A 23,698-nucleotide genomic window follows, 5' to 3' on the forward strand; every position below is an offset into this window, starting at 1 on the left:
TACACTGACTAAGAGCTTTATCTGGTATAGAAGAGGTTGCTGGTTTGAAAGCCAGCAGAAATGTTTTTGTTTTTTAACTGATATTGTTCTTTCCTTTCCCAGCTGGGGGCTTTAAAAAAAAATAATGCAGGGCTCCACAGTTTCATTGTTTTTTCCAGTCATTTGAAGATCTTTTGTCTCAAGTGATTAGGAAAATGATGAATCCACTGGAGGGAAAAAGATATCTCACTTATTAGCAAGAACCATATGTGACTACTGGTTCTTTTGACAATTCTAACAAAATTGCAGATCTGGTTTCTTTTTTAACATAGAAACGTCAATCATTTCTGTCTATGAAGACCTTTCAAAGATAGCCTACTAGCAAACTCCCAGAGATCCAGTTCTAAAATGAGTATCTTGCCTAGTAGTGCCTTCAGCCCCTGAATGCTCATGTACAGAAAACCGCACCAGCAGAACTGAACACTCTTTCTAAAATGCTGAGAATTTTTAAACATATTTTTATTACACTGATAGAGCCACTGATTGACTACTTTTGATAAGCACTCTTGAACCTTTCAGTTCTAGATAACTGAATTTACATATGTTATTGTCCTCTTGAAAATTCCAGCTTTTGGCAGAAATATACAAGAATTCTAGAGGAGCCGACAGGAGGAATCCATTAAGATCTTTTCCAATACAAGTGCTTTGAAGTTAATAGCAGTTATGCCAAATGTAAGCATTTTCTTGCATAGCTCCCATTATTTCACTGAAAGGAAGTCTTCTTTATTTAACCTTTAAAGTTCTGTAGCTTTCATTCTCATATCTAATGGTCCACCTCAACCCATATATATTGCCTATTTGTACCCCAAAACCTTCATTTTGGATTACTTCATTCTATAGTGATGTGACTAGAAAATGAATCTTTTTGGTTATATCTCTATAGTATTATAACAGTCTTTCCCAAACATATGAGTCCAATCTCATGGATATTAAATACCTGCCCAAAACATGGTTTTAAAAGTAACTTATGTTCATGTGAGGTGCATATTTTTATTGCTTTTGGATGGTGTTTTATGTGTTTTGCATATTGATATTTCAGTTTCGGTACTTGAAAACAGTATTTTTGTTTGGTTGGGATGTACTCCTGTAACCAACAAATTAATTTGAACCTCAGGCTGAAAAATGTTCCCACTCCAGCTTTATATGTCAGTCCAGAAGAAAATACCTGCTCAGTATGCAGGACAGAACTGTTAATTTGCTAATTTGGAGAAAGCTAAGTCCCAGGGAAACTCCATTTCTCAGTCTTTTCTTTCCAGGGACTTTGTGATTCATATTATTATTTTTTTTGAGATGGAGTCATTGTTTAAAAAAAAAAAAAAGCAAAATAATTAATTGATCAATACATATATTTTTTGCTATAGTCTTACTATGCTAGAAAAGAAGATTTGAGATTTCCCCAAATCTGATGCCATACTGCAGTGTTATTACCAGATAGTAATAATATTATAGACCTGTACTGCCAGAAAGCAATCACAACAGAAACCTTTATGATTAAATTGTAATTGATGAGTCATTGAGGGCTCCTAGAAACTCTGTGCTTCAGATAACCAGATGTGAGGTCCTCTGCTGAAGTTGGGATTGCTGCTGTTGTACTGTCCTGCCTCCTACCTAGCATCATCCCTGCCTGACCTTTGGGATTCTGTTGCCAGGTTGGCTATGGAAACCCCAAGTCTGTTAGTCCTCAGGGATTCAACCTGTCAGTAGATAGCACTGAGTCTGGGGCAGCTAAGGAGTTCATGACCACTATGCAATCACGGATGTACCCCAAATCACTGAAAGCCTAATGTATATTGGTGGTCTCAGGGCAATTACAAAATGATCTGGTAAGGGAGCATGTTAGCATCAGGACTTTGTCATGGTGAGATCACTGTCTGGTTGCTTTTCTGCTTCTGTTGTAAATCCACTCCACAGGGAGATACAGCCTATTAGAATGGCCCTCCCCAAGGGACATATGGATCCTGTTGGGTTCCAGAGGGAGCTTGGGATTTTTCTTGAGGATTTGATGGGCGGTTCAGCTGAGGCCTTAATTGCAGCCTGGAATGGGCAGGTGGCATAAGCCTGGGATCTAATGGCCTCTCCATGTCTGCTGATCCTTGGGTGCTCCTTGGTTCTCTGAAGAGCTCTAGGAAATGAAGCATCAGAAGAAATGCCTGGAGCACCCTTAGAGGAAAATGAAGAGCAAGTCTGCTCTTGACTGAGTGATTGAATATAAGTAAGGAGCCCTTATTTTGCCTTACAGCATGGTCATAAAGGAAGCAAATTTCTTTCCCATTACTATGAGCTCCACTGGTTGCCAGTTGGCTTCCAAGTACAATTCAAGATACTGGTTATTACCTATAAAGGTCTGCATGCCATAGGACCTGGATATTTGAGGTACCAATTGTCTCTAATTGTCCCTGCCTGCCCAGGTGCCCTCTATTAAACATTGTCATCTTACAGGACCAAGGAAGCATGCCTTCTCTGTCATAGTACCGGCCCTCTACGGTTCCTATCCTGAAAACCTGGCGATGCTGACAGGTCTTGGGATTGGGTGTGTGATGAGCCTCTGTAGGATTGTTGTTTCTTTCCAGTCAGGTATGATCCTTGCTTTTATTTTACTTCTTCCTGTTTTAAAGCTGTGCTGTACAACCACTAAATTGTATTAAATCAATAGAAATAAATAAATAATAACATAAAATAGGCCCTTATTTAAAGAAGCAAGGTTTCAGGCAGGGTGAAATTCATCCTTCACCAAAGATAAACAGGTGTGGTATCATCCCAAGTCCAACTACTTCTCCAGATCTAGCGCTAAAAGGATAATGACTTTTTTTCTTTTTATCCCTCTGTTTGTTTGAGGCTCAGCAAAGCACATGCAGATCAGGCTGATATTTCTGCATGATGATGCCAAAGAGGTCAGACTAGATAAGATGATTTATTGAATTCAGACTGATTAGGATTGCCTTATGCTGCTTCTCACTAGCTTTTCCTAGCTTAGCTTCTCAATTTATCTTCTCTGGCTTCTAAAGAGCTTTGTACTCAGAAAATGTAGGCTTGATATTAGCAGAAGATTGAACATCTTTTTTTTTAATTAATATGATTTATTACACTAGAAACTCAAACAAAACTGCTCTAGTTTTCATAGTGTCTCTCATTACAGACTTCTTCTATTGAAAACCTCCTTTCTGATTTTCCTTGCTGGCTTTGATAAAACTCTTATAATGCAGTTTAAAAAAAAATAACTGTGGAGCAGAATGGCCATTTAATCTATTTATGATGCTTGTTCTTTCCATCCTGGAATTGTGACAATAGTTGCAAGAGGCAATGATATAGCCAGAAAGTGTATTGTATTGTGGAGAAAAGAGAAGGTGGCTATTTCTGCCAAAAGACAAAGTAGCCTTTGGCCTCTATCAAAGAGAAGTGTCGTTGTACCATCTCATTGCTTTAATTAATATGTGCTAGCAAACCTAGCCCAGCTTCTTCGTTCTGGGGATATTAATCATCTTTTGAACTGCCCTGCAATTAACTCCTTCTATTGCAGTAAAGACTTTCAAAAAGCTTGCCTCTTGCAGGCATTCAAGACTCACTTGTTCAGGGCCTGTCCTATGGATTGAAATGAATTTGATGTAAATGGTTCAAATTGTAGAATACCAGCAGAATACCCTGGGATTATGAAAAGGCTGCTTTTAAGGAACATTTAAACCAAATTTCCAGTACCTTGCGTGGATTTATCTATGGTATCCTGCCCTCATGTGGACCTTAAAGGATTGGATAACCTCTACCTTAGGGAGGAGAGACAGCAGGGAAAGTGGAACCAGCTCAACTCCATAAATAGTTTCAAACAGTCGTTGAACTACAGCTGAACAAATCTCTGAATTTTAGCATCTCTCAGTCTCTCACATCTTCCATTTTCAGTTTGGCTCATCTCATTTCTCCATCCATTTTAAGTTGTTATTTTCTGAACTTCACTTGAAAATGGTATGCATGTTGGTGTTCAATTTACATATAAATGTTCTTCTGCTTTAATTTGGTAAAATGTGCACTTTTAAAAGAAATGTTGCATAATGCAATGCCCATGCATATTTTGGTCTGCGTATTTTTGTTTATTTGTTTATATTTTTAATTGGACAGAAAAAGATTAATATTACAAAAAACTGCATTTCAGTTTATCCATTCATTCAAAAGTGCATTAAAGTAACTTCCTGTTATCAGTTGTTAACAACTAAATTTTAGATAAGGATTTACTTGGGATAGCTAACATACAATATTAAAAGCTATTATAATTGTCCAAATGCCATATATAGATTTTGTAACACAAATGACCTGGCTACATGATAATAGCTGGTGTCATCCAGCAGTTATGACACACAAACACTACATCAACATGTATATTATATATATTATATGTCTCCTATGTACAAAATTTTTAAAAGTGGAAATTATATTTGTGTATTTCTTAACTTTATTTCCAATTCAAGGACATCTAAATACTGAATACATTTGTGACTCTGGATGGTTCACATAATTAAAACAACAAAACAATGAACAGATTATAAAAACAACATAATAAACAAAACTGTTAAAACCATAAAATTTGATATTAACTAGCAATTACTAACTGAAGATTGCAAAACTTTTCATTATTAAAATTCTGCTAATCTAAACACCTCTTATACCCACTCTTGATTCTCTCAGCTCATCTGCATGTTTTGCTTGCCTCAGTTTGACTTGAGAAGACTAACCACCTCTCAGGTTATGAGAGACAGGAATGTAGATTCCTGTCCCCAGTCTACCACCAGCCTACTGTGAACGCAACCTCCATCTGTCTTTTTGCTGTATATGAAAAGTAATGTTTTCTGACTGTTGCTGGCATAAATGGTGCTACCACTTAATTTTACTATAGGCAAATAGTTCTGCTCCAACTGGCTACTGGGCCAATTCCTCTCTGGTAACTTTGGCCTCAACAGCCATTTTACACTCAGCTGCCTGTTTCCTTCTAAATGGAAATTCCTATGGTAGACTGATGAAATGTTGGTGTGTGTGTGTGTGTATACTTTTTTCCACCAGTGACTGGTGAAAGGCTGGTCTTTTTGTTTTGTTTTAACGTTCATTATTAAAAGATGAAAAGGTGGAGCTTAGTTCCTTCCTTTTTTTAACCAAGTAAAAATGACAAGTGGACTTTGGAGAAGCGAGATAGGAAGAGTATTAATGCCTTCGAACTTTGATGCTGGAGAAGACTTCTGAGAATACCATGGACAGCCAAGAAAACAAACCAGTGGATTATCGAACAAATCAACCCAGAGTTCTCACTCAAGGTGCAAATGACCAGGATCAAATTATCTACTTTGGAACCATTATACAAAGACCTAGGTCGCTGCAGAAGACTCTAATTCTGGAAAAGGTGGAAGGAAAGAAAAGAAGAGGATGACCAGCAGCAAAGTGGATGGACTCAGTTAGAATGGCAATAAGTGCACCATTGGAGGACCAGCCTAGAGACAGATTGTAATGGAGGAAATCTATCTGTGTGGTCACTAAGAATCGACACCAACTTGATGGCACATAATCAATAAAAAAATTGACAAGAGTTTCAATTCTTCACATTCTACCAGTTTCTCTTCTAGCTCAAGTTGTTGTTTCCCTGGTCCTTCCCCTTCCCTCCCCTGCTCCCCCATACCGGTTCACTGCAGGGTGTATTAGATGAGAATGTGCTAAGCATGATGGAGAACTTAACAGCGGAACAAAAACAAATTTCCATTATTTATTCAACTCACAGTAGTGAATCTACATAATTTTATTTATGAAAAGTTTTACATATTTTAACCTATATATAGTTTATTCCAAAGCATGGAAAATTGGCATAATTTCTTTATTTTTAAAATAATATAGTTATATATAATATATATAATTATACATATAATATACTTATAAATAATATATTATATAATATACTGATATATATATATATATGTATATATTTAAAATAATATACTTTTTTAAAAAGTATAACCAGGGTGATCCTGCCTCATCAACTCAGAAAAAATACAAATACTTGATCAACTAATTATTTTAATTCCTGCTTACATCACTGAGAGCACACAAATGCCAATTCAGTTTGGGTGGCATCATCATGGAAAAAAAGTTCCTTGGAGAATCAAACTTAAAATAAGGTCATGCCACAAGACAGGACATCATGCACCAATCAATAAAAAAAAAAAAAAGAATCCTTTGTTATTCATTGAACATTACAATCAGAAGAAAAAATGCATGTTGGTACATACATTTGACTGAGATACTTGGATCAAATTAGTCACAAGAGGTTTTCTTCTGTAAAGTTTTCATTGTAAAACTTGGAATTAGAATATTTTATGGAGAAACTGCATAGAATAGAAAGCAAGAAAGGCTGGCCATGAAAAGAAGTGGATACATATAGTACAAGATAATACTCATACTTATTTCTTCCTTATGGTTGGTACAATATTATGCACAAAATTTTGCTGAGTTCAAACTTACAATTAGTATTAAATCACCATTTAATTATCTCATTGCTAATCATCCAATTAGTACTGGATACTCTTTAACAGTAAAAATGTTAATCTACTATTCATTCTGTCATGGGTAATCAGTTGCTTAGTGCTGACAATAGCTAATCAGAATATTAGATATTTAATTGTGCAATGCCCAGAGCAAAATATAAAATCCAAGGTGTTGTGAAACAATATTAGGAGTCCTCTACACACTACTCTTGAGTGCAGATGGATTCCATCATCAAAGTAATACTGAAACATACAAGACTTTGAAAGTTGCTTCAATTTGAGAGAATTATACTCTAAAGAAACTTTCCATTATTTTGTCAACACTGTGAACCAGTTTTTCTCAACTTTGGCAACTTTAAGACATGTGGACCCAACTCCCTGAATTCTCCAGAAAGCACTGGGTTCCACACACCTGTCAACTATTATCCACTCTGGTAAATATGAGAGTGGTAGTGCGGTATAGAGGGTTCAGGATTCTAATTCAGGAAGGACTGCTGTAGAATCTGCTCAACATGAGTTTCTATATAGTTCAAGTACAATGCAATCATAGAGGGGTTTTTTTCAAAAAAATACATTAATTAGATTAATTTTGAGCTAAATGCCATGTGAAATTAGAAATATTATAACATTTAACGTGCACATTTTCAAAAATGGAAATACTCAATAGCAGATTGGGCACTACAATGGGTAGGGAAGAAGGGGAATTTAATCCTTTCCCTCACAACAATAACAATTGTCCAACACTAATCCTCCTACAGCTCCATTTCTGTTTTTTAAAAATGTTCACAGGAAATACAATACTCAATTTATAATCTGATATTTAAAAGGTAAAGACTTTCTCATGTTAATCTTGACTCCAAGTGACTAAATGGACACATTCATCTATTTTTGTTGGGGGGGGGGGCAATAAGATGGCATTAAAACTGCAAAGACCCAGGTTGAAGTCCACCTTCATCCATGGAAGCTCACTGGGTAAACTCACTTTAGGCTAATCACCCTCTCTCAGGCTAATCTATTCCCTGGGGTTATTTTTATAGGGAAAAATTGGAGTGTAGCTGATCTTTTGGAGATATCAATCAATCAATCAATCAATCAAATAAATAAATAAATCTAGATTGCTATTAAGTTTTTCCTGTACGTTCTTTCAACTTCTGGTTTAGATGTCTGCATAAGTATTACATTTTGTGTGTATTGGAAACTGAGACAATAACATTGAAATGGAAGTGAAAGTTCACCTCTGAAAAAAACCGGACAATTTCCTAGGTATGCTTAAAGTTACAAACTGCTATCAAGAATTATTTATGAATGCCATAAGATTTAGTGCTGAAGACAGAAAATGCTGGAATGTTCTGTATTGATGCTTAGCCCCAACTTACTGTTAATTTCTGGCCTGGCACACATAACTGGAATTGAGCAGCTTGGAAGGGCAATTTGAGGTATAATTGTGCTGAATGATATTACTCTGCATTTCTCTAAAGACTCTGTTGTTGTTGGCACTTTAACAGTCCAAAAATAAAAAAGAATATTCTGCCAACTTTAATTTTGCAATGAACCAATAAGTATAAAATGAGCTGAGAAATAATTAAACTTTGGAAATAATCCAAAATTACAATTGCATTTAATTCAGCACAGTACTTTCCATTATTTGGACAATGCCTGTTGATGAAGCAAAATCTCCTGAAGTATTTATTAATGATTTAGAAAATCCACTATGCTAGTCACAATGTTCAAGAACTGAGTCAGATTTAGAATAAACACTACATTTTATGCATATTTTGAAATGTCTACTCATACTTAAATAAGATATTCACTCAATAAAGGCCCATGAATTTGTATTAGATTTTACATTTGAAAACTTATCTGTAAAAGGTACAAAGAAGATGACTTACTGTTATGATTTTTTAATGCATTTTGCTTGACAGTTTTGCTATTGATTTGTTCCTTAGTTCTAGTCTGTGATTTGTCTACCAAAGCAAAAACTTAAATGACAATAAATATATATATATATTTTTCATCAGAATGTAATGTAATAAAATTTTGCTGGAAAACTAAACCTTCATGAGTAGATTTAGTATACTGTATTTCATAGAAATCAGTGCTCTTGTCCTTTATCAAGGATGACAACAATGATGATGAGTTCTGCCCTCGTGAATATCATTATTTTATTGTTACTTTATTAAAGAATGGATAGATAGTGAGTGAGAGAGAAAAAGATTTAACAAAATTTCTAATCCACTTCAATCCTAATGCAACTGGTAGAGTAAAACACAATAATTTAAATAAAACAATAAAAATAACACAAGCATATTTCTATCCAATATTTAGATGGCATATACAACTTCAGCTGAAGGCAAGATGGAATAGTACTGTCTCCACATCTTCTGAAAAGCAAGGAAGGTTGGAGTTACTGGTATTTGAGGGAAAGTAGGGGCTGTTAAATAGAAATTTGGTCTTGTCCAACCCCCATGAACCTCTTTACTCTCAACAATTATGAAAAAGGTAACTGAAATTCTCTGACAAGTTTCCAATCCTTCTTTTTGGCTTTGGATAGAAGGGGACCTTAGCTAGCTGAATTCCAAGTTGTTTGGAATTTTGCTTATCATTTTTAATTATGGAAAGTATTTTAACCAAATACATTAATTTCTCAAAAGTTGTGATCATCACTACAGAAATAAAAGCAGTTATGAAAGTTGAGCACAAATGAGAAATGGTGATGGGTTGAAAATGAGAGTACTTTTGTTTTTGTTTTGTTTCTTTTTTTGGCAGTAACCAACCCAAGCAATTTCCTACAGAAGCTGTATGCAACACTTAATGTATCGCTGCTGCCACTGCTGGAGAAAGTGGAGATCGTGGGATTCCAATTCCACAAATAAATTATTCTGACAATTGTAAAAGTCTGTATTTTATACCGTACATTACCACCTCTGAGGTTGAGAGAAGGATGTTGGGTGCGTGATTCCAATCAAGGCTAAAGGAAACAGGCCTGCTGTGATTAGATGTCCTGATTGGCATATTACAAGGGCAGCCAGAGATTTGTGATCTAGAAAAAACAGAGGTGTGTCAAAATGAATTAGATAAGTAAAAGTGGCAGAACATTTTATGCTTTTACAGATCAGTATTTCTTTGTCATCTTATTCTAGTCATATTATATTCCTCCCTGGATTTTTCACCAATCAAGCTGAGTGAAGATGGAACTGCATGGCTCTAAATAGTAATAGGTAACTGCTCTCATCCTGTTTTTCTTTCATCAGTCAACATTGCTGAGCATGTTACAAAAAGTCAGTGACATGGTTTCCTACCAATCTGGAAACTAGTTTGAATTCTAACATAAGATTAGGAAAAGGGAAAAGAAAAAAAACAAAACAAAACAAAAAAACACCTACCTGCCTAAGGAAACAAAATAGAGAACAGGTCCCTATCCAGTCCTCCCCATCAAGTCCCTCAGAGCTCTTCTGAAAAATTTAGGTGGCCCGGGCCATCAAATATTGGTTACGCTAGCCCTAAAATTGCAGACTTGTAGCCAAAGACCTTGCTGATCTAGCATTATTAATGATCCAGTAATTATCATGCCTTATATAGAAGTGTCTTTTACCCATTTAAGTAAATTAGTTACAAATGTGTATTTTTAGTAACATCCCATTTTGTAATATGTCATTTAGATTATTGCCATTTGATAGATGTCAGGCTACCTTTAGGAATAAGAAACTGCTATTTCTGGTCTGTTAAGCAGTTCAGAACTCTAACTGGTCCACACAAGGGTTGTTAGATTATTATCTGAAAGTGGTGTGTCTTCTAGCAGTTGTGTCAAACTATTTCTGGGCCCATTAAAAAAGAAATAGCTTATCGTTTAGAACTATCAGATCTGCACTGCAAAAATCCATACAACTACCAGGTGGCAGCAAAGTGATACAGTAAATACTTTTTGCTGGCATCTAGTGGGCAACTGGGTATTTGCAGCCCATCTCTGATAGTCCTACTTTAAAATATTGAACACTTTGAGAACAGGTTAGGCTTAGGGGTACATTGGGGTGCTTTGGGTCATTTGGGGAGCCCTAATGTTAAACAAGGTAGTTCATTTCCACTCCCATGAATTGGAAGGGAAGTGGGGAAGGCATGAATTCTCTTCATTCTTTCCTTAATCAGGAGCTGGAATCAAGGATATTGATTATTTTAAATATTTTTAGTGCTGCTAAAATATTTGATTATGAAAGAATATATAGCTGAGATGAGTCAACAGTAATATTTGTGCAGGGAAGCAAAGTCTTTATAACATAAGCTGGGCACACATCTAACCAAAAAGGTGCTGAAGCAAAACAGTAGACAAAAAATGAAAGTATACCTCTCCTGAATCTGCATAGAAAATGACACAGGGCTCAGCAGGATCTTTCAACAGCCAAGGGCCAGGCACTGTGCTTAGGAAGGAAGGAAGGAAGGAAGGAAGGAAGGAAGGAAGGAAGGAAGATAGATAGATAGATAGATAGATAGATAGATAGATAGATAGATAGATAGATAGATAGATAGATAGATAGATAGATAGATAGATTCTGGCTAGAAGGGCCAAGTTGAGAGCAGTAACATGTTGGAAAATATGGGGTTTCAACCAAGCCTGTCTCACAGGAGCACAAAGGGAGGGGTGACTTTGCTGCAGCCTAGCTTTGCTGCTTTGTGTGGGAGGGGCCTGGATCCCGCCTTTTTTCCTGTTTCCCTCATTTTCTTTCTCTTCTCCTCATGGATCTCCACGAGGTAGGAATGAATCCTCTCTCCTCCTCGTGCTTTTTGAACTAACATTTCACAATCCCAGCATAACAGAGAACAAGCACCATAGAGGGAATGAGTGTTATCAACTTGCATCTTCCTAGCCTAGCCCCTTTAATCGTACCTTGAATTCTCAAGAAATGCTGAGGGTTTCCTGAATGTGTAGTTGGAATTTTCCTTTACTGGAAAATTTACCAATATCCTTTTATGGTAGGGACATGGTCTCACAGCTCGCTGCGCTTAGCAATATAGCAATGGCCAGAAGTTATAATGATTCTTTAAAACTAGATTATTCTTGGAGGAAATCTTGGAGACAACCTTGATTGTGCCTTTCTCCGATTAATGGGTCACCTCCTTAGGGTGGGTGCTCTAGGTTAATGTAACTTTTGTCTGATTACCAATGGAACCTGAATTCAAATCTAATTTTCCTAATGTTCCCAAATCTTTTTATGTCCATTCTAAGGACTACATTCTCTCTTGACCTGAGTTTTCAAATATACCTGCTCAATGATTCATGTGAGGATTTGCCTAATTACAAGGTACAACTGCTTAAGATAGATTGAGCTGTAAATCTGTAGCACCCAATTTATATATCCATAGATTGTCCTTCTGGTGAAACAAGCAGTTTCCAGCAATCAGAGATTAGAATTGCTTATAGTGAACAATCTTAATTTTCACATGCCACAGTAAACAAAAGCATAGAATGAAAATATAGAAGACTTACACTTCATATTTTCCTACTTCCTGCATCCATGTGAACTTTAAAAAGTTGATTCTGAAGCAAAATGCACCACATGGATTTCAGAAGATAGAATAATAAAAATAACTGGGGTCCATGAATTGTAACAAGAGAATCTGGTTTCTGCAAGAAATAATAATTATAACATTTTAAAATTACAGGGGTATATTTGTAATGGATGAAGAATGCATTCTTATTTAGCCCATTGCTTTTAGAGCCCAGATTTATTATAACTGTTTAAATATGAAATATAATTTTGGAAAGGAAGAAAAACTTTAAGATTCAGTTAACTCCATCAGATATATGAATTGTTCAATTCCATTTGATTCTATTCCTGCATAAACACCATTTATTTCTTTATTATCTGGAATGGTGATATATCACCTGTCATGAAAAGAATCCCCAGGCAGTATATATAACTTTAAAAATGTAATTCTAATAAAGGTAATTTAAAATACAATTAAATAAAAACACATAAATCTAATAAGTTACATGAAGTAATATAATAGTGGTCTTAATTAGTACAACACCTCTGTCATAAGTTCTCAAGTGCTGAGGTTTGCATTTTAAGATGCAGCAAAATTGTAATAAAGTTTGTGCATTCTTTATATCTTGGTCGAGGGAATCCACATCAGACAGAGAAGGCTTTTCTTTTGGTTGATACAAATTGAAGATCTGCAGGATATGTCTTTTTGTTTTTGTATATAATTTTTATTGAAGATTTTAATTAAGGTAATAAAAACTAATACAAGCTAAACTCAGAAAGAAAGGAAAGAAAAAATAGAGAGTAAAAAGTGCAAAGAAGGAAAAAGAAAAAGAAGATAAAGGAAAAGGAAAAGGAAAAGAAAAGAGTGAGATAAAGAAAAAGAAAAATATATAAAGAAGTGACTTCCAATCTTCATCACAAGTATAAACAAATTTGGTAACTCTTCATCCACTATAAGGTTACAAATAGATATCTCCCCATAAATCATATCTATAAGGATATCCATAAAACATAAACTTTTCAATCCTGGTGTCAGCAAAAAGTCCATAAAGGATTGCCATAACTTTATAAAAGCATGTCTTATTTTAACCTTGATCAAATAAATGAAGTTTATATTCTTTCCTTTTACTTCCGACAATCTTAATCTTTATTTATTTATGTGTATATCAAATTTGCTGATGTATAAAGTTCATTAAAGTGACTTCCTATTTATTTAATTGGGATTTATACCGTACCTATCATTCTGTGATCGGATGTATCTATGAGGAAGGGAGTGATGTGGGAAATCAAGGCTAACAAGAGGGAGGGGGTGCATTCCATTAGGGGAACTGAGACAAAAGACAATACAGCCTGCAAGACGAGCGTGGGAAGAGTAAGAGGTTCAGGATAGCCACTCCCTAGAATCTCCCAGGGTATATCCACTAGTTGCTGTAGAATAGATTTAGTTTGGCAAGATTCTGTCCATAAGGTATGAGGAAATACAGGAACTATACTTGACTAGACTGTTTCATCGTTGTTCTTGGGCTGGGCCTGACACATTCCTATTATTGGAGCTAGGAAGTGGTGCAAATCAGTAGAAATTGCTTCAACAGAATTTTATTTCTCTTTACATTTGTGGTTGCAGCATATTATAAACTCTTACTGGTAAATTGGGGTTATGAAATCTAGAGCAGTGTTTCTCAACCTCAGCAACTTTAAGATGTATGGACTTCAACTTCTAGAATTCCCCAGCCAGCATGTTGGGGAATTCTGGGGGTTGAAGTCCATATATCTTAAAGTTGCTGAGGTTGAGAAACACTGAGCTAGAGTAATCCCATCTGAAAATACACCTTAGGAAAGTTTAGTAGGTCTAAAAAAATCAAGAAAAAAAAATGAAGGTAAAATGCTTTTCAAAGTCTAAATTTGACCCTTTGTAGAACATATTCAAGAAAATATATATAAAATACTTTTTTGGCGGTGGTTGTCTCTTTCTTCATCTTTCTTCATCTTATTTAATTTTACTTGTCAAATAGAAGAAAGAAAATCCTCATTTGTATGTATGTGATTGTACTGTTTGGATGATTGAAATTCAGCCCCAAGGTTGGCAAAATAGCACTCCTTCCCTCCTCACTCCCCCTCCCAAATATACACAGTTTTGTTGGGAAAATCACTATCCTTCCAGATATATCTTGACATATTGTATCTGTGACTTCATCAAATAGCAACATCATCAATTTGAACTCTTCTTTTTTTTATATTACCACTTTCACACAGAAACATTTTTGGGGGAGGGGCTTGATTTGAATCTCATGTACTGTTTGGGACAACAATGTCATCAAATTAATCAGCATACCCAGAGCCTGAGGTGTACAAAAATGTTATGTAATTTTTTATCTCTTGTCTCGTCTTGTACATGTTGAATAAAAAATAAAGATTTAAAAAGAAGACCTATCAGGCATCATAGTTGCCAAGCTACAGAACCTTATGGGCCAGTACATTAGCACAGTTCAGAAGGTCATTGGGAACAACACCAGAGGCTCAAAACACCTGTTGCTGACAGATACAACAGTTGCCCAAGACTCAAGGTCTAGACAGACCAGTCTGAGTACAGCCTAGATTGATTACAGGAAAGCCTACAACTCAATGACATACACACAGATTTGTGAAAGCCTGGCACTATACAAAATCAACAGGACACTAAAGACCTTCCTCAAGAACTCAATGGGACTGGAGGACAACACTGCAAGTCAACACAAGACAGCTCGCACAAGTGGCCATCAAATATGGCATATACCAAGTTTATTCACTGTCCCCACTACTGTTCTGCATAGGCTTGAACCCCCTTAGCCAGAAAATCACAAGGACTGGATACAGATACCAGTTCAAGAGTGGAACGATCATCAGCCACCTCCTCTACATGGATGACATCAAGCTGTATTCTAAGAGTGAATGAGACATCAACTCACAGATCCACCTGACACAGATCTACAGTGAAGACATTGAGATGTCATTTGGACTAGAGAAGTGTGACCACATGGTAGTTAAGAGAGAGAAGGTAGTTAAGACTGATGGGGTGGAACTACCAGAGGGCATATACCAAGCAGCTACAAGTACCTTGGTATTCCATAGTCACATGGGAACCATGAGGAGGAGGCAAGGAAGACGGCAACATCCAGGTACCACCAAAGGATAAGGCAGGTCCTGAAGAGCCAGCTCAGTGGGAAGAACAAGATCCATGCTATCAACACGTACACCCTGCCAGTCATCAGATACCTTGCTGTTATATTGACCAGGCCAGAGGACATAGAGGCTGCCAATGTGAAGACTTGGAAGCTCCTCACAATGTACAGAGGTTTCCACCCCAAGTCCAACACCCAGAGACTGTATACCAGCTGCAAAGAGGGTGGGCGGGGTCTGATGAGTGTCAAAGCCACTGTTCTGGATGAAAGCCAGAGCATCCAGGAGTACATCAGTAAGATGGCACCCAAAGATGAGCTGCTGAGAGAATGCCTGAGGCAGCAGCAGACATGGGAGGAAGTTCAAGCAAAAGAAGTGCCATGGCAAGATAAGACCCTGCATGGGATGCACCACTGACAGATAGGTGAGGTAGCTGACATTGTGAAATCCTACCAGTGGCTGGAAAGGCCGCTGAGGCACTGATCATAGCAGCACAAGAACAGACACTAATCACGAGTTCCATAGATGCAGAGGTCTACCACACTAGACAGGACCCAAAGTGCAGACTATGCAGAGAGGCCTCAGAGACAGTCCAGCACATAGTGGCAGGGTATAAAAATGCAGGCAGGAACAGCATAAACTGAATGGGACAACCAAGTAGCTGGCATTGTGTTGAGGAACAGTGTATGGGCTAGACCCTCCCAAGTCCAGATGGGAGATTCCACAAAAGGTTGCAGAGAATAACAGGGCTGAGATCCTGTGGGACTTCCAGATCCAGATGGACAGGCAGGTACTGGCCAATCAACCAGACATCATGGTAGCAGACAAGGACCAGAAGACAGTGGTGGTGATAGACATAGTGGTGCCAACTGATAGTAACTTCAGGAAGAAGGAATATGAGAAGCTGGAGAAGTACCAGGGCCTGAAGGAGGAATTAGAGAGGATGTGGAAAGTAAAGGCCAAAGTGGTCCCAGTGGTGATAGGAGCACTCGGGTCTGTGACTCCTAAGCTGGGTGAGTGGCTCCAACAGATCCCGGGAGCAATCAGAGCTCTCTGTCCAGAAGAGTGCAGTGCTAGGAACAGCTAAAATACTGTGCAAAACCCTCAAAACTCCCAGGCTTCTGGTAGAGGACCCAAGACTGATGAAAATGCATACCACCCATAGGGGTGAGAGGGGATTTTTATTTTTAAAGATTTCCACAAAGTAAAAACAATACAAATTTTAAGTTAAAGATAAGCAAAATAGAGAAAAGTAATAGAAAGTTGAAAAAGAAATAAAGAAAAAGAGAAAAGAATGAAAAAGAATAATAAAGTGGCTTCTGATCTTCTTAATAGCAGTTATAAGTACATTTATATTTTATCCACTCTCTAAGGTTACATCAAAGTTTCCTTTTTTCCATAATCTACCCTTTCTAATCCATTAAATCTAGTTCATTTTTTTCTTTTTTTCAGCAAAAAGTCCATAAGAGGTTTCCAGTCACTAATAAATGTAGTAATATCTTTCTCTAATCAAACAAGTTAATTTTGCCTTCCCTGCTAGTTCCATCATCTTCACTTGTGTCCCAAACCATCTTTATTTCTGTACCTTTATTCAGACTTATCAAAAAAGTATTTCCACTTCTTTTTACAATCTTCCATTACTGTTTCTTCTTGCAACAATGTTTCATTTAACCTCATCTAAAGGAACAGATTTTCCCTTTAAATGCTAAAGTCACTGGGTCTGAAAAGGTCTTAGGCACTATCTCCACTTTGTGAACATTAGTAACCGAATTCTTAGAGATCCAAAACATACTGATTCTTGAGAAAGATGTATATCTTTCAGAAAAATAGGTGTGAAACTTTTGCATCACCATTTGTGTGTCTCCATGCATCTACAAGCTCTAAATTGTCCATTATATATAAAAACAACTTTTGGTAGTTTATGTTATTTCAGTGCCTTTCTCAGAAGTTCTATCTTTTGGTGGGCATATTACTCTATTCCAGTCTCCCATTAATTATACCAATTTTCATATGGTAAGTTTATTAATTTATCCATAAGGCCTTTATAGAAAGTCACTTCATACTCTTTTGGAGCATAAATTCCCATTATCAAAGTCTTGGTCCCATCCAGAGTAGCTTCAACCCCCACATGTTTGTCATAATCCAATCAATATCAATTCTGGTTGTAATTGGAGGTTTATATACAAAACAACTCAATTTCTCTTTTTAAATTCCGCTGAAATAAATTCTTCACCCAATTTTTTTTCAGATCAAATATTTTGTATCCTTTTTTCATATGTGTTTCTTGTTTCAAATATTTAAAATAATGAAATAATTTTCTTTTTTGAGGAGCATTTGCTTCATTTATATTCAACTTTAGGCATTTTAAATCGATATTAATTTCAAAAACTTAGAAAAGTCAATACCTGTAGTGCTTAGCGTGGTGGTCTCCTCCTCAATTTCTTGTTGCGTCTGTTGCTTAGGGCCTTTTGTCACTTCCATTTGCATTTCTTCCAATCCTTCTTAAATGTTTCTCCTGCTTTTTGGACTGAGTTCAGTCTGAACCTCTGTTGTTTAAAAGTGAAGATCACTCTTTCCAATTTATCCCATCGAAATGGTATATTTTTCTGTTTGAACTTGTCAGTCAAAAAAAAAAAAAGTACAGTTTTTGCTTGTGCAGTATTCTAATTGGGATATCTTTAATATAATCACATCTGCATTATTGATCTTCAGTCAAGTAGTGAAATGCTGCTTTCTGGTCTTTTTTCTGACAGAGTGCACAAGAATATCCCTTGGTATATTTCTTCATTTTGAAAATTATGTATTGATTCTATAGACTTTGTCAATTTCTACCTCCATGTCATCATCATCCCATTCCAGAAAGTTTGTTAAAGATTGTACAACCTTTTCTCTGGTGTCTTTTCCAGGATCCTCTGGAACTGCTCTGAGTCTCAAGCAGGTTTCTTTTTCTCTCGATTCCATTAATGCCAGATTAAGTCCTTTTCCATCTCTCTATTTATTTTTATTTTTTTAACTTTCTAAAATTTTTACTTTGTCATTAATTTAACTTCTCCCATACGTTGCCCTATAGATTCTATAATTTTGTTTGTAACTTCTTCATTCATCTCCTCTTTCATCCTTACAAACCTTTTTTTCATTCTCATTTCAAAAGCAACCAATTCACTGTTAACATATTTGATAGATTCAGATACCTGCTTTCCTATCTCTTCAAACATTTTTTGTAATATTTCTGGAGTAATTCCCTTTTCTGTTGGTTGTTCTAATTACCTTCTCCTTCCCTCAACATGCTTTGCAGCTTTTCTGGTGGTAACCATTCTTTTATTTATAATCCAGATGTAAAAGTAAGTTAATTACAAAGATGAAAATAAAAGGCAGGCTCTTCCTTTTTCCCCCTCTTTTGCCTTCTCTGTACCCTTAAGGCTTTAGTCCAATCTGTCTTTCCATAGTTTTAATGACACAGACCATCTCCTGTTACACTTATCTCCTTGTTTGGTAAATTCCACCAATTATCTTTTTCCTTTTATGTTAGACACTCAACATCCCCAGAAGGTCTGATCTGTTTATTTGTTTAATTCCAAATAATGCCACAAGCACCTTTGCCAAAATACTAATCTTTCAAATTTATGTAATCCCCTTTATCTGTTTATAACTTTCTTGTCAAAATCTTGTTAAGCTCTTTGCTGTTTTTTTAAAGTCTTTTAAAAGTATAATTTCCTCTTTGTTTTACTTTCTGTAATTCAGAAAGTAGTCTAACTAACCCAGAGGCTGTTTTCTTTATCCCACTTTTTTCAAAGACCTCTTTTCAACTGTAAATTGATTTTATCCAAAAATGATTAACAGAATGATGGTTTGGTCAAACTTAGTGTCCTTTAAAAGGCTGGGCCTGCATGTGTGAGCAAGCTCTTTCTCCTGTGACCCCTGTCACTCTACTCATGACAAAACCTCAAGACTTCCATTCCGCAGTCTCCTCACATGGAGCAGCAGTCAGGATTGCAGGTGGGTGATCTCTCAGTCTCTCCTTTATCCAGAAAGGCTTAGCCAGCCAGAAATCACTGCTGGCTGCCGTTCACTGCTGCAGCACCATCTCTGTTCCTTCAGAGACATTTAATCTGTCATAGAACCTCACCCAGAAGCCTATAATTAGTTTTCAAAATAGTTTTCAGTTTATCCATTTTTAAATTATTGTTTGAAGCTGGATTATTTTCATTAACTATGACTAAGACTAACCACAGTTAATGTTTTATATATAACAATAATCGCGGTTAATTTAAACAAAATCTCGAGCTGAGTTTGATTTCTGGTACCTTCATGGACACCTCTTCTATCCATGGACCCTTGACTGTACTACAGATGTTGTTTCATATGATTTTTTTAAACTTTCCAGTCTCTTATAAACTTGGGACTCTCTTGTTATCTTTCATCCAAATAATAACCAGACTTAACCCTACATAATTTTTCAAGACGCCAATCTTAAACAGAATTGGAAGGTTCTGTGTCTTTTCTAATGATAATGCTAAAGGAGGAGGAAACATACATGTACATGTAATATTTCAGGATAACATGTGAGCTGTGTCTTCATCTAGCAATTATTTCTGAGCAATAACTGCTTTCCTTCTAATTAAAGATTCTAATATTACCATCTGGCCTCATTTCAACCTATCTACAGTAATTTCTCTTACTAAATGATGACATTTTTACTTTGATGAAAGATCAGACATTTAATTCCACAGAGCATCATTACAGAAGTTCGCTCTTTTGTTTTGCAAACTAAAACAATTTGAATTATTTGAAATAATATACAAGGATGTGTTAAGATTTATTTCTCATGGTGGAACTGTTTGCTCAGTGTTGAATTTGCCTGTTGTGTGGTACTGAATCCACAGTTATAAATATAAACATAAAACTGGAGTTATTTATAAGTATGCATTCCAGTTTATAAACACTTGCCCAAACCTTAAGCAACTTGAAATATTAATAAAGCATGCATATAATAATATACATTTACATTCAGTGATGTATTCACTGCACAAAATATACCTTCCTTGAAATGATCCAGGGCCCCTGAAGCAGTTTTCAGAATAAACAATCTTAATGTTCTCTTCTGTCTTCCATGGGCAGAAAGAAAAGAAAACCAAGAAAACCAAGAAAATGGTTCTAGGGATAGGCAGATGTTGTTTGATGGTGATAAAGGTGGTGGTATTATTATTATTATTATTATTATTATTATTATTTATTACACATACATACATACTTAATAAGCAACTTTACTTCTATATTGAGAGCCGGTTTGGTGTAAGGCACTGGACTAGGAACCAGAAAACTAGTAGTTCTAGTCCTACGTTAGGCACAAAGCCAGCTGGGTGACCTTGTGACAGTCACTCTCTCTCAGGAAGAATGCAATGACAAACCACTTCCAAAAATCATGCCAAGAAAACTTTAGGGAGTAGTCCAGGCAGTTGCCAGGAGTCAAGAATGATTTGAAAGTGCGCACACACACAAAGAACCCCACGCCCTCTCCCTTAAACCACCCTATATTATTGCAAAAAAATGGAAATTGGATTTTGATTAAGATTTCCAGGACTGCTACTTATCCATACATCACCAGATTTACTTATCAATCTCAAGAAGAGCAATCTTTGGTATTAATGTACCAGTGGCTTCTGGAATGTATATTACTAACCACAGTTTTATCAGTTTTGGAATGGATCAGAGAAATTTCGGCTGCTGTTTTCCAAGAAGATATTAAAATCATATTGACAAATTTGTGAAAATATGGTTTTATTTTCAGTAAGCTTTCCATTTAAATGATTTGGTTTAGCAGCCTTTGGATGCAACTAACACATTGTTTATTTGCACATCATCCATAATTAATGAATGAAGTCCATTGTTTCCAAACTAACCTGGACAGTTGCTGGTTCTGCACACATGCTAGCAGTTTTCATTCAGCACATGACATGCTTGCTCCCAGTAAGAGGGAGGGAGGGAACGAGAGAGAGAGAGAGAGAGGATCTTTAGGCACTGCTTTCCACTCCTTTCCCTCTAACCCATGCTGCAGCAGCAGCAGCACCCCTTTTTTTGCCAAACTTGGGTCATTTGGATAGCTTCTCTGTGCATTCTCTGGAGGGCATCTTTTTCTTCATCACTTTGGTGTGCCTCAGGCTAGAAGTAAAAGAATAACTGTCCTCTACCTTTCTCTTTTTCTCTCCCCCCCTCACCTTCATATTTTTCTCTCTTTTTTCATCTTTAGATTTAACAGACATTCAGCTACAATAGGTACCAGTTCCCTCAAAAGTCAATTAAATCAACTTCTCAGCTAAATTAACATATAAAGTGTCAGGGCTCAGAAGATTCCATCCTAACTTCTGGATGTATCTGAAAAGAATGTAAATAAACAAAATAACATGTGCACATTATCATCATCATACACATTATGCAAATGATACCATTTACATAATTTACATAATTTGTGCAATGATATGATGCCCATGATGTCACTATAGCTTCTGGCAGATGCTACAATCGGACTGGCAGCATCCCACAACATCTGTTTATTAGAAAGGAAAGGAAAGGAAAGGAAAGGAAAGGAAAGGAAAGGAAAGGAAAGGAAGCAATAAAAGGTGGCTCACACATCTTCTGTATCACATATACTTTGGCTGTCAGAAAGCTCCTGAAAACAATTAGCTCCATTTATTTAGATGCATGGAATTTTTTGAAAATCATAACTGCAATCATGTCTGTTGCTTATTACTAAATTTAAAGTGAATGATTTGGGTGCAGGAGGGAGATCATATAAGTATTCAGCAATTCCGGTAAAAACAGGCAACATTTCAGGGGAAAAAGATAAACAAGTAAAATTAGATACCATGAAAATTTAATTAGAAGATACGATACATGAGGCAATGAATGACATTTCACAGATGAGCAAGAAAATTAGAAATTTTAAAATGCTAATTTTAATAAAGGCAATTAACACACAAAGGAATGGGTTATTCAGTGAAATACTTTTTAAAAAGGCCGTCCTTTTTTAATTAAAAGACACCATTCTGGATTTTAGCTCCAATTTGTTGACAGTAATTGTGTTCTTTGCTTACGGAAAAAGATAATTTATTCTCTTTATATTATTCCAAAAATATTTGCTTTTAGTTCTTGGAAATATCAACAAACCATCATATAATAAATTTCAGATAGAATATGTTGCATTGTTATGGAGAAAAATAAAATGTGTAATCACTTGCTTCAGAGGCACAAGTATATATTCCAGGAAACTATTTGATATAAATTATTCATATACTTATGTCTGTCTTCTAACCATTTCTTTCCATAAGGTGAAATCTTGAAGAATATCGCTTCACTCTGTTACAAGCAGGTCCAGCCTACTCAGTTTTAATACTGACCAATCTTACAAAGTTTGTAGTATAATTGCATCAAAACAATACTTAGCTGATACTTCAGTTTTTTGAGATAACAAACATAAGTTTCCTGTCTACTATCTGTCTGAGTCTCTCTCTCTCTCTCTCTCACACACACACACAAAGATCCTGTAGAACATCAATTGCTGTCAAAAATGAGGGAGCTCAAAGACTTACATTTCTGAAGAGCCTGAAACTGGAGTTGAGAAAACAGCAGCTATAAAGAAGGTCACTGATTAGTCAAGAGGAAAGACTAGCACAAGCCTTTCCAAAGTTCTTGTGTCATCTCTTGGGCAACCCATGTAGTATCTCCTCTCAGTTGACAGGAGCTAGAAGCGATATATACTAATTGCTACAGGTCTCTTGGCACATGTTTAGGAATGCATATTAAACCTTCATTTTGAAACTGCTTGTTTCTACCTGGAACATCGTATTTATAACACATCTCTCCTCTGCAGCTATGTTTTCATTCATGCCTCATATTTGGAACTGATGGCATCTAAATAAAGAAGGTAGACTCACACATCCCATTTATTTATTTTTAAAATCTTCTACACAACTGGAATTTCTCCTGTAAGACCCATATCCCTTAAAGAAATGAGAGATACTGCCTGCTTGATTTTAGGAGAATGATAATACTGTGAATTTGTCCTTTGTTAAGCTGTTGCCATATCTAGTCAAACGTTTTTCACAGAAGAAAGTGTTTCTCTCAACAGTTAAAATTAGGATAAATTTTGATGGGGAAGCCTCAAGGAACATGCTTGTTACAGATTAGCTATATATTTTTTTATTCTTCACCCTTTACTACCCTGATTCAGTCATCCCACTCATAAATGATCGCAATCATCTGAAAGAGTGAATCCAAGCCTTTTAGGTGTATCACCATTTCTGTTGCTTTCCATCCATCCATGAATGCTGTGAAGCGGAGAGCGCGTCTTTTACATTAAGTTATGCTTTCTGTGCAGTTTAGAATCCTAACAAAGCAGGGTTCCAGATTGTAAGGGAGCCTCTTTAAAAAACAAATGCTCCCCACGACCACTATTCAGTCCCTATGAGAGATGCATTGCAAGAATTGTTGCAGGGACTTCTTACTTAGCCAAGAATG

The 23,698-nt window shown here is 36.2% G+C and overlaps 1 long non-coding RNA gene across 1 annotated transcript in view; it reads left to right on the forward strand.

Annotated features, from left to right (window-relative positions):
* Positions 1 to 606: 606 nt before the first annotated feature.
* Positions 607 to 23,698, forward strand: part of LOC148215905 (uncharacterized) — a 101,705-nt gene continuing 78,613 nt past the window's right edge. The window contains exons 1-2 of the long non-coding RNA XR_015796397.1: positions 607 to 711; positions 2,479 to 2,613. This is a non-coding gene — a long non-coding RNA (uncharacterized LOC148215905). The remainder of the gene's footprint in view (positions 712 to 2,478; positions 2,614 to 23,698) is intronic.

This window comes from Python bivittatus, unplaced genomic scaffold, assembly GCF_059951505.1.
Source record: "Python bivittatus isolate LINGU-HERP-01145 unplaced genomic scaffold, Pbiv_v1 ctg000330_np1212, whole genome shotgun sequence".
In the NCBI taxonomy this organism is placed as follows: Eukaryota; Metazoa; Chordata; class Lepidosauria; order Squamata; family Pythonidae; genus Python; species Python bivittatus.